Source organism: Peromyscus eremicus, chromosome 1 (assembly GCF_949786415.1).
Source record: "Peromyscus eremicus chromosome 1, PerEre_H2_v1, whole genome shotgun sequence".
In the NCBI taxonomy this organism is placed as follows: Eukaryota; Metazoa; Chordata; class Mammalia; order Rodentia; family Cricetidae; genus Peromyscus; species Peromyscus eremicus.
This window is the reverse complement of record NC_081416.1, coordinates 142,880,680-142,896,354: the sequence shown is the minus strand read 5'-3', so window position 1 is coordinate 142,896,354 and position 15,675 is coordinate 142,880,680.

Sequence of the window (15,675 nt, the reverse complement as noted above, 5' to 3'; positions counted from 1 at the left end):
GCTGTTCTTGCCACCATGCCCTTGTTCTGAAACCAAGGACCCTCTGAACCCGTAAGCCCAATTAAACACTTTTCTATGTTGTCTTGGTCATCATCGTGTTTTGTCACAGCAATAAAAAAGTAACTAAGACATCTTTTAAAAGATTTGTTGAAACTTTGATGTTATTTGTTACTCTAGCAACTTGTCCTACTTATTGTAGTTGTTACTTAAAATTTATACACAACAACCAATCAACATCCTGTGCAGTTCCTGTCAATCAATGTGATTACAATAGCTTATTTCCTGTGATCTCCTTGCCGCTTTCTTATTGTTTAGTGCTTGTTTTTTATCTATAAGCCGGACCTCTTAGAGGCCATTTTGGAAGCTTTTTTTATATAATGCATGAAAGGTAAGTAGTTTTTCCCTATGAAAGGTGGTTAGTGATACAGTGTCTTGGTTGTAAAAACAGGAATCCTATGAGATTATAGATGACCTTTGATCAGCTGTTATCCATCAGCACAGAAAAGAATGTCTGTAGAGAGAGTCCATCTCCCAAGGTAGTCTGTCTCACCTTGAGCAAACAGTTTCAGGAAGAAGACCCTGCAGGAGAGAAGCGCCGTCTATGGCTGCAACAATTTACTCATTCACGAGCCCCTCAGCCTACCCTTATAAATGGTCATAATTAGCTTTTTCCCTTAGCAGACCTCTCAATTTCCCACAGGAAAGAGGCTGCCCTGTAGTGAAAGATTCAAGAGATCCATTGTATCTGGCTTGAATTCTGAAGTTATTTGAATGACCCATTACCTAAGCAGTTCTCAGGCATATGTAACGTCTTTCTTATTTGGAATTTTCCCAAGTAAATTGGACAAATTTGATACTTTCAAGCCATACTTTTTCCCCTGTAGCATTTCAGACATTTTCCCATTGTGTTTTAGCATTAAATCTTATTCTTAAGTATGTGGGTATAATCATAGATAGTCGAACACAGTGTATAAAGAAATGCTAATTTTGCTGACTGATAATAAAAATTTGGCTATAATAATATCCTTATGTATTACATATAACTTCTAAAGTATTTATGAGTGAAATTATAATGTTAAGGATGTGCTACTAAAATTTTGTAACAGGGCTGAGACAGGAACTCAGTGGTAGAACACATACTTAGCTTGTGCGAGGCCGTGGTTCAATCCCCAACACCACAAACACAAAAAGGAAAAAAAGGAAAATATCACAATTGTGTGATATTTTGATTGTGTTCTGACCAATAAAGCTTGCTTAGAGTCAGAGGGCAGAGCTAGCTACTAGCTGACCAAAATTAACCATAGAGGTTTGGAGGACTATAGACAGATAGGAGACAGGAAGTAGTAAGGCAGGGCTGAGAGAAGTTCTCTGCCCTATTGGAGGAAGGAATGAAAGAGGCAGAAAGTCACTGGTGGCTGCTCCCCTGCTTCTCTGATCTTTCAGGTTCTTACTCCGATATCGGACTCCTGATTTTTTATTGATAAAGAATGATTAATGAAGGCTTCACATAATAAAAAGGGAAGTAAGTTTGTAGGCAAGTATGGAAATTGATTCCCCAATCTATCACAAGACTCAGCCTTAGAACTCTTGAGCATATACCCAAAGGATGCTCAATCATACAACAAGGACACTTGCTCAACTATGTTCATAGCAGCATTATTCATAATAGCCAGAACCTGGAAACAACCTAGATGTCCCTCAACCAAGGAATGGATAAAGAAAATGTGGTACATTTACATAATAGAGTATTACTCAGCTGTTAAAAATAAGGACATCAGGAAATTTGAAGGCAAATGGATGGAACTACAAAAAAATTACCCTGAGGTAAGTAAACCAGACCCAGAAAGACAATTTTGGTATGTACTCACTTATAAGTGGATAGTAGATGTAAAATAAAGGATAGCCATGCTACAACCCACAGATCCAGAGAGACTAGTGTAGCTAGAGTTTTCCTGCCTGGCCCACAGTCAGGACAAATCTTTGTCACCCGCCAGTCCCACAGCCACTCAGACCCAACCAAGTAAGCACAGAGACTTATATTGGTTACAAACTGTATGGCTGTGGCAGGCTTCTTGCTAACTGTTCTTATATCTTAAATTAATCCATTTCCATTAATCTATACCTTGCCACGTAGCTCGTGGCTTATGGGCATCTTCACATGCTGTTTGTCATCGTGGCGGCTGGCAGTGTCTCTCTGACTCAGCCTTCCACTTCCCAGCTTTATTCTCCTCCTTGTCCCACCTACACTTCCTGCCTAGCCAATGGCCAATCAGTGTTTTATTTATTGACTAAGTAGCAACACATTTGCCATACAGAACATCCCACAGCAGACTAGGTAACAAGGAGGGTTCAAGGCTGGACACCCAGATCTCCCTGGGAAGGGGAAATAGAAGAGATTTTTGTGAATAGAATGTTGGGAGGTGAGGATGGGAACATGAGCAATCATGTTGAGGGGCAGAGAGAGAGTACTGAAAGGGACTACTGAAAAGAGGGTGGGGAGCACATTTCAGGATCAGGTAAAAACCTGGCACAAGGGAATTTCCCAGGAGTCTACAAGGATGACCCCAGGTAAAACTCCTAGCAACAGTGGACACGTTGCCTGAACTTGCCATCTCCTGTGACCAGGCAAGACTTCAAGTGGAGGGAGTGGGAAACCAACCCAGCCACATGACCTTTGACCTACAATCTGTCTTGCCTAGGGGATATGCTGGGGTATGATGTAGGTGGATTTTTCCTGTCCTGCCTGCCAACTCCTAAATAACCACACCAAGACTTATCATTAATTATGAAAGATCAGCCAATAGCTTAGGCTTGTTACTAACTAGCTCTTACAACTTAAATTAACCCATTTTTATCAATCTACTTTTGTCTCATGGCTTTATTACTCTCTGGTGACTTTATTACCTTTACTACCCATGCTGCTTCCACTCCGTCTGACTGGTGACTCTCTGCATCTCCACCCTTTCTTCTTCCCAGCGTCCTCTCTGCCCTGAAAATCCTGCCTAGCTATTGGCCATTTAGCTTTTTATTAAACCAATCAGAATGACAAAACTTCACAGTGTACAAAAAGACTATTCCACGTTTCTCCCTTTTTGTCTAAATAAAAAGAAAAGGTTTTAACTCTAACATAATAAAATTATAAACAATCAAAAAAATTATCAGGTAAAAATTACATTTACAATGTTCAGTTCATTTGTATTTGGCATATTTGGAGAAAATACTTCATTATTTATTTATCTTGATGAGTTTAAAGCTCTGTACCTAATTTACCTTCTATCATAACTAAGGAAAACTATATCTATGAATGTCTTCAACTCCACCAAAGACCCCAGAAGGATATAAAATTACCTTAGTAAACAGGAAGTGCAGAGCAAGCAACTTCCAAAACTAAAATAAATGACAGAAACAGGCTGTCTGGACAGTCACCAAGTTTCTTCTGTAATACTGGGGCATCCATCTTTGGCCTACAGGCCTAGAATATCTGACAGACTTTTCTGTGAAGCAAGAATTTTTGAAAGACTGTCCTACCCTGTCTCAGCAAAGTTTGGCAGTCACTTTTCTTTGTGTCCTCCTGGTCTAGTTTGGACAAGATACTGTCAACAGTCAAGGCAAGGGCAGTTTCTTGCCCAAATGCCTAGCTTTTGCCATAAAGAAAGCAAACTCCATGTGGAGTTTCTTCAATGCCCATTATCTTCTCTGAAGTAAACTGGTGCTTCCAGGAGCAGATGTGTCTCATTGTCACAAAAAGCCCTATGTTAACAAAACATTTTAAATGCCATATTCTGTAGGTCTTTGAAACATTTGAAGACCATTTGTCTCTCTAAAATATATTTGTTTAACCTTGAAAGCATACCTAATATGACTACAAGTTTGATTATTATAGATGATTACTAACCTGTATTTCTTCATTATCCTAAATAGTTTGTAATAATAACATTCAAGGTTAGAAATTTACATTACATTGTTAAATGAGATGCATAGGTACAATACCTTAAACAAGAGTAGAAACATACATTTAGTATAACAAAAATAACTTTAAATTTGTATCAATATAGCAAAATCCATACCAATGTAAAATATTTGAGGTTAATAATTGTCTGTTTATCCTATATTATATTTTTATATCCCCCTTACACAATGTCAAGCATCCATAACCCATTGAATAACCCAAAACCATCCACCATGTCTCTTGGGAATGTGGGTATTGTTTTCTCCATACTGCTTCCTGTTGTCTGGAGGTGCTGGTATCTTTAAGGGATCCAGAAAAAATTAGGATAATGGTTAAGTCCTGGCTGGAATAGTCTGTGAGGCTGGACCATCCCAACCAACAGCTTTGAAGCTGTTTTGGATGCAGAACTCTGAGGAAACTGTAACAGAGGCACTCTGAGAGGCTGGATCACCTGGGCCACCCGTTTTCATGGGTGTCTGGTCCCTTTGCTCTGAAAACACACAAACTTTCAAAGGTAACATACATACCTACATTGACACAAGCATGGACTGTGCATTGTACACAAGCCAGCCAAAGATGATTTTTTTGTTTTATGTTTGAGTAGGTAAAATATATGTCACCTGTCTTGAAGTTTTTCTGGGTTTCTTTCTTTATGTCTGTAGCCAGGATTTTCAGGGGGTCTTTCCCATCAAACCTGATCCTCTTTAACCTTGAACAGATCCACAGCCTTTTGTTTTCTGTGGAAACAAAAGCATAACCTCTTCTTCACCACAACATATTTTTACTTCCATTTTGAAGTTAAGATATTTAAAAAATATGTAAGTTAGTTTAATTTAGTAGTTTCTATAATCCAGTGTCTCTCAGTAACTATTGTTAATCAACAATAAAAAAAATTCAAAGACAATATAATAACATACAGGATCCAGACTCCCTGTGTATTTCCCATCTCTATGCCGCTTCTTCTTCTTTTTTTAAATTTTACTTTCTCTTTAAAAGAACTTACTTTATCATTTTTAAACTATTTTTTCTACTACTGTCTATACCCATTTTTTTCTTAAGCCTACGCACATTGTTAAACACACTGTAACCTGGTTAGAGGTTTTTTTCCATCTGAACCTACTTTACTGAACCTGCTTTGTAACCTTTTCTGTCTGCATGAGCAAAACCTTAACCCACCATGTGGCTTAGCTCATGTAGCATGGGCTGCTCAAGCATGTAGGCAGCTGCCAGGAGACGTGTCTCTGTACTGTGGCTGACATGAGAGACATGAGACTAGGAAGCTGTGTTTGGCTTAGTTTTTGTGGGTTTAGAACCTTTTTTTTTAAGCTTTCTAAGGTCTAATGTGGATCTACATGGCCCCAAGTTGGGCGCCATTTGTAGGCAGATTTTTCTGTCCTGCCTGCCAGCTCCCAAATAACCACACTAAGACTTATTATTAATTATAAATGATCAGCCAATAGCTTAGGCGTGAACTAACCAAATCTTACAGCTTAAATTAACCCTTCCTTATCAATCTACTTTTTGTCTTGTGGCTTTATTACCTTTACTCTGTACTGCCCATGCTGCTTCCTCTCCGTCTGGCTGATGATTCTCAATGTCTCCACCCTTATTCTTCCCAGCATCCTTTCTGCCCTGAAAATCCTACCTAGCTGTTGGCTGTTCAGCTTTTTATTAAACCAATCTGAGTGACAAATCTTTACAGTGTACAAAAAGATTATTCCACAACAGTAAGGTTGGCCTAGAGATTAAGGGAGTGGCCAATTAATGATTGAACCCATGCCAGGAGAGTAAGCTCACCCCTGACACTGCCTGGAGCACCAGGACCTACAGATTGGATGACCCAGGGACCTAGGTTAGAACCAAATATAACAATATTCTGCTATATGTATAGATTAGTGCCTATCCCAATTGTCATCAGAGAGGCTTCATCCAGCAACTGATGGAAACAAATACAGACTCATAGCTAAACATTAGGCAGAACTTGGGTATTCCTGCAGAAGAGGGGGAGAAAAGATTGTAGGAGCTGGAGGGGTCAAGGACACCACAAGAAAACACACAGAATCAGTTAACATGGGCTCATAGAGGCTCACAGAGACCAAACTGACAATGAAGGAGCCTACATGGGACTGACTTAGGCACTCTGCATGTAGGTTATTGTTGTGTAGTTTGATCCTCTTATGGGACTTCTAACAGTGGGAGCAGGGGCTGTCTCTGACTCTTTTACTAACTTTTGGGTCCCTACTTCTCATACTGGGGAGGTGCTTAGTCTTACTGCAACTTGATATGCCAAGTTTTGTTGATATTCATGGGATACCTGCTCTTTCCTGAACAGAAACAATGGAGGAGGAGTGGATTGGGGGTGGGGTGGAAACAGAAGGAGGGAGTGGGAGGAGAGAAGGGAGGAGAAACTGCAGCCAGGACATAAAATAAGTAAGTCTGGTGGTGCATGCCTTTAATCCCAGCACTTGGGAGGCAGAGGCAGGTAGATCTCTGTGAGTTCAAGGCCAGCCTGGTCTACAGAGTGAGTTCCAGGACAGCCAAAGATACACAGAGAAATCCTGTCTTGAAAAACCGAGAGAGAGAGAGAGAGAGAGAGAGAGAGAGAGAGAGAGAGAGAGGGAGAGAGAGAGAGAGAGAGAGAGAGAGAGAGAGAGAGAGAGAGAGAGAGAGAGAGAGAGAGAGAGAGAGAGAGAGAGAGAGAGAGAGAGAGAGAGAGAGAGAGAGGACTTGCTTTGAGTCCTAATATATGATCTGTTTCATAGAAAGTTCCATTGGTTGCTGAGAAAAATGTTTATTCTGTAGTATTTGGATGAAATATTAATTTAACCTATGATGTCAGTTAGGCAGTTTTATTGTTTTGCCTAGAAGACCTATCAGTTGGTGAGAGCCATGTATTGAAGTTACTCCACAGGACTGAGCTGAAGGTAATCTGTGTCTTTGCCTCTAGTACTATTTCTTCTATGAAAATGGATGCACTTACACTTAAAGAACATACATTTTGTATAGTAGTAGCCTCTTTATTTTTTCTCACCAATTTTTGTTTGAAGTCTATTTTGTCAGGTATTAGATTGGTGATGCCTACTTGTTGCCTAGATCCAGCTGCTTTTCACCCTAAATTAATGTCTGTCTTTTATGGTGAGGAGCATTTCTTGCAGACAGCAAATAGATTCTACTTTTTTTCATCCAATCTATGGGCCTTTGCCTTTTTACAGGGAAATCAAGACCATTGATATTCAGTTGTTGAAAATTTTATATTGATTCCCATTACTTTGTTGATTTTTTAAAATAATGTTTGGGTTTTTCCCTTCTTCATCTCTTGTTTAAATATTCTAGTATGTTTTATTTGCTCCTGTGGCTTTATGTATCTTTTGTAGAGCTGGTTTAGTGGCCATAAATTCCATTAGTTTAGTTTCATCATGGAAAGCTTGTATTTTTCCTTAAGTTTTGACAGAGAGCTTTGCTATTCTGGGTTGGCAGTTGCTATCTTTTTGAACCTAAACTGAACTTTCTTACTTCCTTCTGGCTTTTCAGGTTTTACTTGAATAATTTGCTGTTATGCTGATAGGCATGCCTTCATATGTGACTTGATGTTTCTTTTTTGCTGCTTTCTTTGTTCTGTATATTTAGTGTTTTCATTATAATATGATAGAGGAGGTTCTTTTTTGGTCTTTTATGTTAGGGGTCCTAAATTTCTCTTGTATCTGGATAGGCATCTCTTTTCCTAACTCTCAGAATTTTTGTTACAATCCTTTTGACAATATTTTCTTTTTCTTTCTTTCTTTTTTTTTTTTTTTTTTTTTTTGGTTTTTCGAGACAGGGTTTCTCTGAGTAGCTTTGCGCCTTTCCTGGAACTCGCTCTGTAGTCCAGGCTGGCCTCGAACTCACAGAGATCCGCCTGGCTCTGCCTCCCGAGTGCTGGGATTAAAGGCGTGCGCCACCACCGCCCGGCGACAATATTTTCCACACCTTTCAAATGAGAGTCTTATTTTATGCCTACAGCCCATAAATTTGATCTTTTCAAGGTCTTTCATGTATCTTGACATTCTCACTGATATCTTATTACTTTATCTTTTGAATTATTTTAGTTCCTCCATCTTGTCTTCAATCTCAGACATTCTTCTCGCCCTTTGGTCCATTCTATTGCTGACACTGTCCCCAGATTTTTAAAATTTGAGTTACTGCCTGTTTTTAAATTTTATTTTTGACACTTCAGGTTGGTCTTCCTATAGCATTTTATCTTTTGCTAAATTCTCTTTCATATCACCCCCCACCATCCTTATTTCATTCAGCCATTCCTTTGTGTCTTCAAATGTCCCTGGATCCTAACAGCTCCCTTGGGGGAGGGAGTGAGAAAGCATGGTGTCAATGACACAGACACTAGGAGTCAGTTGAAAACAAACAGCAGACTCCTTATATACCCTTCTCCAAGTACCCAGGCTGTGTCCCAATCTGGTGGCATTGCGTGGTCATCCCTCATTGGCTGGGCACAATCAGGAATTCTGACAGCTCTTGTTGTTAGAACCTCAGGCAGACTCTGGGCTGGCTCATAAGGAAATAATGTTATGTGCATGCCTTGGCAACTGATTTGAGCCAATTTTCTTGACCCTATGGACCTGTCCTACTACATTCAAACACACTTGAAATCATTAGTTTGCATTCTCTTGGACTTCATCTATCTCTGTCTCATTATTTGCCAACTTTGTAGGATTAATAATTTTTGCCTTTGCTTTTTTAAATGGTTTATTTTTATGTTATGTGTATTGGTGTTCTGCCTACATGTATGTCTGTGTGAGGGTGCCAGATTCCCAGGAACTGGAGATACAAACACTTGTGAGCTACTGTATGGTTGCTGAGAATTGAACCCAGGTCCCCTGGAAGAGCAGTCAGTGCTCTTAACCACTGAGTCATCTCTCCAGCAGGTTGTAGTTAATAAAATTAGAAGTGGAAGAGAACAGAGTAGATAAAGATAAGGATTAAATATTAGATTGATTTTTGGCCGGGAGGTGGTGGCACTTGCCTTTAATCCTAGCACTCAGGGTGCAGAGGCAGGTTGATCTCTGTGAGTTCTAGGCCAGCCTGATCTACAAAGGGAGTTCCAGGATCACCAGGACTGTTACACAGAGAAACTCTGTCTCTAAAAACACTGAGAGAATGAGAGAGAGAGAGAGAGAGAGAGAGAGAGAGAGAGAGAGAGAGAGAGAGAGAGAGAGAGAATATTTTGATATGGCTGAAGCATAAAGTACAGAATGCCTTCTAGTAAATTGATTGAAGAAAAGTAAGTCCTAAAACCTTACTGAGCACTATATAAACAAAAGCAAAAGAACATCATGAGACATTTACTCAAGCGTTCAGATAAAATAACAGAAAATAGATAAAAAGAACAATTACAGCACAAAGTTCTGGAACAGCTGTGCAGAGATGAAAGGTGGCATTCTCTAGTCCTTGGTTCAGTCTTGTGTTGGCCCTATGCAGGCAGTCACAACTGTTGTGAGTTCCTGAGTCCCAGAGCCGTGTCAAGCATATAGGCTTCCATAGCATTCTGTCTTCCACAATGTTTCCCAAGCCGTGTGTGTGTGTGTGTGTGTGTGTGTGTGTGTGTGTGTGTGTGTGTGTAGTATGGACATTTTTAAGGCTTAATGCTCAGCACTCTCTTGTTTACAGCACTTTGAAAAGCATGAGTCTTTGCCACAGAAGAATGCTCCTTATTATTGGCTTGCTCATCATGGCTTGCTCACCCTGCTTTCTTATATAACCCAGTCAGAATGGCTATTATTAAGGGGAAATAATAATGCTGGTGACGAGGATGTGGGAAAAGGGAACTGCTTATCCCTTTGGTGGGAGTTTATATCAGTTCTGTCACTATGGAATTGTGAAGGTTTCTCAAAAAACTAAAATCAGAACTTCCATATGCTCCAGGTATACCATAACCCACCTGGCTGGGGTGGCCATATGCTCCATGTTTAACATAACCCACCTGGCCAGGGGTGGCACAGCCCTTAGCGAGCTGAACCTTCCACATCAATCATCAATCAAGAAAGTCTCTCTACACGCAGATTCTCCCTTCTTCCCCTCTTCATCATGTTCCCTCAGTGACCTTGGATGACTTTTGATCAGGCTTGGGAAAAGGGAGAACAGTGACTTGGTATGATAAGTGATGCGTATGACATCACTTGTGTCCTGCAGTCACTGGGCAGTTGCTTTTCTAAGCACCAAGTAAGACTGCTAAGGTTTTCAATCAGGACTGACTATTTTTAACATGCCAATTTCTAGTTTTAAATTCCAGTCAACGCAGAGGGTCACAGATCTGTCTAGTCTTAGCCTATTTGGTTCTCAGATGTGACAAGATGGCACTAAAGCTACTTTCACCTCAGTTTCTCCATGTGCTCCCTGGGCAACAGCACCACCTATGGGCCTAGGACACACCTCCCCATTACTTCTGCTTTCTTCATGGATTCTTTCTTAGCAACATTTTGTGTCTGTCTAGGAGCTGAGGGGAGGTAAAAAGGCGATCCCGATGACATTGCTCGATATCCACAGTTACAACTTGTGTAGTGAGACATATGGGCTCTCCTTTCTTGGTTTGAGACCATGAATTCCTTCCTCCATTTCTTTGCTTTGCTATTTTGGACCTACACACCTGAGGGTAATTTCTCCTCCTATATCCATGCTAACCTAACTCAAATGTTTAGTTAGTGACATTATCAAGATGGCAACAGCCATGTGACTTGACTTCTGTCTTGGAGAGTGACATCGTTAAGATGCTGACAACCATGTTACTTCACTGCCACCATGGTTAATGGAGCTGCACACATCCCAGTTCTCTTCTCACATTCCCTCACCTTCTTTTGCCTTTTACCATCCTGGATGTCTAATGAGATCATGGAAATAGGAAGTCCACAGACTGCAATGTGGCCTCTATTGCCAAGTGATAAAGCCAAAGTGTTTTTATATCAGAATAAGGAGGTATATCAGACCTCCATATATATATATATATATATATATATGTATATATATACATATATATACACATTCATTTTTAAATAAAAATTTTGACACATATATTTACTGGTTTCTAGAGGAGACTCATGAGTTTTTCTTGCCCTGTGCCCTCAGCACAAGCTGGTTACCAAAGGGAGCTGACACTTGGAAATGACTGACTTGGAAGGCTGGTGTGAATTTGCAGCCGCCCAGGGGAAAGCTTGGGAGAGCATGTATCTCAGCTGAAACGGCAGGCAGTTAAGGAGTAGGAAGCAAGCCAGGCAGTGGTGGTGCGCACCTTTAATCCCAGCACTTGGGAGGCAGAGTCAGGCAGATCTCTGTGAGTTGGAGGCCAGTTTGGTCTACAGAGTGAGATCCAGGGCAGGCACCAAAATTACACAGAGAAACCCTGTCTTGAAAAACCAAAAAAAAAAAAAAAAAAAAGTTCCTACTTCTCTTCCAGAGAGGACTGAGTTCCGGTCAAATGGCCTACCACTGCCTGAAACTCCAGTTCCCTTTTCTGGTCTTTGAGGGCACTGCACTCATATGCACATACACACAGACAGACATATAATCAAAGATAAAAACAGAATCTTTTAATTAAAAAACAAGTATCAGATTGGGGGCTGGAGAGATGGCTCAGCAGTTATGAGCATGCAGTAGTACTCTTGCAGAGGACCCAGGTTCAATTCCCAGCACCTATACCAGGCAACTCACAACTGCGTGTGGCTCCAGCTCTGGAGAGATCTAATGCCTCTGGCTGCTTTACAAATCTGCACACTTGAACACACACACACACACACACACACACACACACACAGAGAGAGAGAGAGAGAGAGAGAGAGAGAGAGAGAGAGAGAGAGAGAGAGAGAGAGAGAATTAAAATAAAAACAAATTTTAAAAAAAGTACCTGACTGGTATTTCTGGGTGTTCAATAACCATGCTTGGAGTCTTATACTGATGTCATCAGAGGGATTAAAAGGGGAGAATGTTTTCTTCTTGCTCTATTAAGTCAAATAGGTTCCAGGGAACTGTGGAGCATCTCTCAAAATGTCCTGTAACTGTGGGGGGAAGTCACCTGTTCTCTTGCTCATGGAGGCCATGAGGACCTACCAGGGAATTCCAGCTGGCATCCAGTCTATAACAAAGAGGGACAACACAGAGGGAGAAATTGCTGGATGCTTCCAAGTGCAGCTACAGCCAGGTGAAGCAGGGTCTTTGACTTTCCTCACATAGATGGAACAATTGGGAAAAGAAAGGCTAGAGGAGCCAGAGATTCATTGCAAACCCAAATGATTCCCGAGGACCAGATCCTCAAGTGGACTTAACAGTTAAAAAAATGTTTTGGCAACTTTAATGCTTTTAAACAGGATTTTTTAAAAAACAGGAATGCTTTTAAACAGGAAAATGTGATCAAAGACTAAAATGGACTGTTGAGGAAACATATCAATCACAAACTGTCCTTGAGTCTCTTGGCAGCTTGATTCTGGCCAGAAGCCAGAGATGTCAAAAGTTTTTGAGGGACCTGATCTCTAACCTGACACCTAAATAGGGAGAATAGTAAGATAGCAGTAAAGCCTTATTAAGAGAAATCTCCTGGTCAAGAGAATAGAATCTCTGACCAGGGTAAAAACATTACATTCCAGTTGGGACAGGTCAACTGCTCAGTCTTTAGAAGCCCCCCTAGGAAAGTGGGTGTAGATAGATTTTTCTTTGGGCTGCCAGCTCACAACAAACAACACAGGAACTTCTCCTGCATGTCCTGCTTCCTCTGAGTCTGCTGCTGACTCCTGGCACCTCTGCCCTTCTTCCTAGCATTCTCCCTTCCCTGAAAATCCTGCCTAGCTATTGGCCATTTAGATTTTACTAAACCAATCACAGTGACATATATTCACACAGTATAAAGGAATATTCCACAACAGGTGGACTTACCTTAAGCTATGCTTGAGCATCACTTATCATAACAATAATTCACTGTTAATAAAGGCATCACAAAGTCAACATATGGTGGCTAGCTTTGAACAAAGTATAATATAGGGGGAGATTGTGAGATACATAGAGATATTTTAAGTCAAAGATAGTAAGCCTGATGAGGACCCATATTCCTTGAATCTCCCCCTTTGTACTGATTTGCCAATCATCTCAGATTGTGAAGTCAAGCTCTGACCAATTGGATGAGATATAGTCTTCACCTACATTTAGGGATAAACAACAGAGAACATCTTGGACATGCATGTTCACTAGCCTGGCTTGAGTTTTCAAGAACCCTTTCTGGAAAAAAAACCTTCTGAGCTACTCTTGTTTTGTTTATGTGTTCCTTTGTGTCACACAAAGATTATTCGTTTCTCACAAACCAAAACCAGGTCCTCTGTAAGAGTAGCAAGTTTTCTTAACATCCAAGCTTTCTCTTCAGCCCTGTATGTTAAATTACTAATGAATAGTTATCAGTCTTAAACACAAAGTCCCAAGGATGATAGGCACCAACTTATGAAGAATTTGGCAAGGTCAGTGCTACTGAGGGACTGGAAGGTAGACAGTTCTCTGGCAGGTAGACACAGGGAAAGAGGCTCTAGGAATATTAATTTACTTTTCATTTAAGCATTTGAGATCACCGACTTTCTGGTTTTTTTCCCCTCTCTAAGACAGAGACTGAGTGGACTTTTTCCTACCAAAGGGAACTATTTTATTTAGTGAGATTTTCAAATCTCTCACCAAAGAGGGTGTCTTCTATGGAGAACCAGTCAGCTTCCCTTTCTTTGTCTGGATTATCCAGTCTCCTGCAATAGCACAAACCAGCTAGTTTTGAGGGACAGAGGACCACCAATTGCCAAACATAAAAAATTTGCCTCTGACAGATGCTGCCTTTGAATCCTTTCTCTAATGGGTTACACTCTCTAGTGTATCTTTTTTTTTTTTTTTTTAAGAGTTATTTATTTATTATGTATACAGCAAGTATGACTGCAGGCCAGAAGAGGGCACCAGATCTCATTACAGATGGTTGTGAGCCGTCATGTGGTTGCTGGGAATTGAACTCAGGACCTCTAGTAGAGCAATCAATGCTCTTAACCTCTGAGCCATCTCTCCAGCCCCTCTTGTGTATTTTTTGATCTCTCTGTCTCTCTGTCTCTCTGTCTCTCTGTCTCTCTCTCTCTCTTTCTCTCTCTCCTCTCTTCTCTCTCCTCTCTGTTTTCAAGAAATCTTGGCTGAGTGCTGAGACTTTGCTTTTCCTGTTGTCTTAGTCTTTAAATTGGTAGACAAAGATAATCCACCCTGACCACTCTAGACAACTTCAGGACGATGGCATCGCTATGCTTTGAATGTCCCTTCAAATCTGTTGAAATGCTTTTGTAACAGTATTAAGATGTGGACCCTTTAAGGCTCTACCTGTCAAGTAGGCCATGCCTCATTGATGAATTCAACTAATGCTACTATGCAGACAGGGTTCTTGATCAAAATGCTGTATTTGCTTGGCTTATTCTTGCTTTGCATGGGTTCTCCTGCCCCTCTACCACGTTATACCACATCAGAAATGCCATTGCTAGTTGCGAGTGTCCTGCTTTTGGACTTAGCTTCCAGAAGTGTGAGATACAAATTTCTGTATTGATTATTCAGTTATTCTGTCTTGTTATTCTGTTACAGCAACACAAAATGGACTACAAACATCTAACATTTTTAGAGCTAAGGGACACAGGAAGGGCGAGGGACCAAGGATGTCTTGCATGAGGAGGGAGCCTGAAGACCAGAGAAGCCTCCATACGTGTTACCTTTCACTGGTAACGAGACAGTCTTGCAATCAGGTTCATAACCCTGTCCAACTTTTCTGTATTTTGGATGTGGTTGAATTTGAAACCTTGTCCATATTCTTTTGAAACAAAGGATAACTGTAAGTTAGTGATAGAGTCTTAGGGAAATGTGATAAAAGATGGTAGTCCTTTTATACTGTTTTCTGCCGTCTGAAACGATGTCTAGAGCTAAGGCTTCTTGACCCCATCTTGACCGATGGGGTGACTTTGAAGCTACATACCAAGGATGATAATACAGGCAATTTTAACGTTGCAATTGAGCCTCGATACCACTGGTGGCTTGCCCTATCTCTCAATGCTGCTTTTTACCCATGGGTAAAATGAACTATCGTATTTAAAGCGAAATAGCACCCCCAGTTCTTATTAGAAATGCCCTACGTCCTTTGGCTTCTTCTCTACTCATGGAAAAGCTTAATTTCTAATCGTTTGGAGACTGTGTTATGTTTTATTTATTTATAGTTTAACTCCACGATGATCAGAGAACATACTTTGTGTGATTTCAATTGCTTTCTTCCTTTTTTTCTCCCCCGAGACTGGGTTTCTGAATGCCGAGATCCACCTGCTCCTGTCTCCCTGTACCACCAGGGCCGGATCAATTGCTTTTTCTTAAATTCTGTCTTATGCCCGGTGTCCCAAAGGCCAGGAAGACGCTGTAGTGCAGCCCATGGAACCTCGTGAGTCTCGACGCGCTGGTGATGCCCCACCAACTCTGGTAACTCTCGGGTCCCTGGAAACACAGCGGCCCGAGAACGGGGTGGGAGCAAGCAAGCGTGCGTGCGCAGAAGTCCCGCCTTCCGGCGCCTGCGGTTGGCTCTCGCCAAGCGGGTGAGCCTCTAGAAGGAAGATGAGTCGTGCTGCAGGAAGCGGAAGTGGGGCGGGCCGCGCGACGCCGCTTGTCCATTGGCTGCAGCCGTCGCTAGCCTCGCGCTATTGGGCGGACGCAGT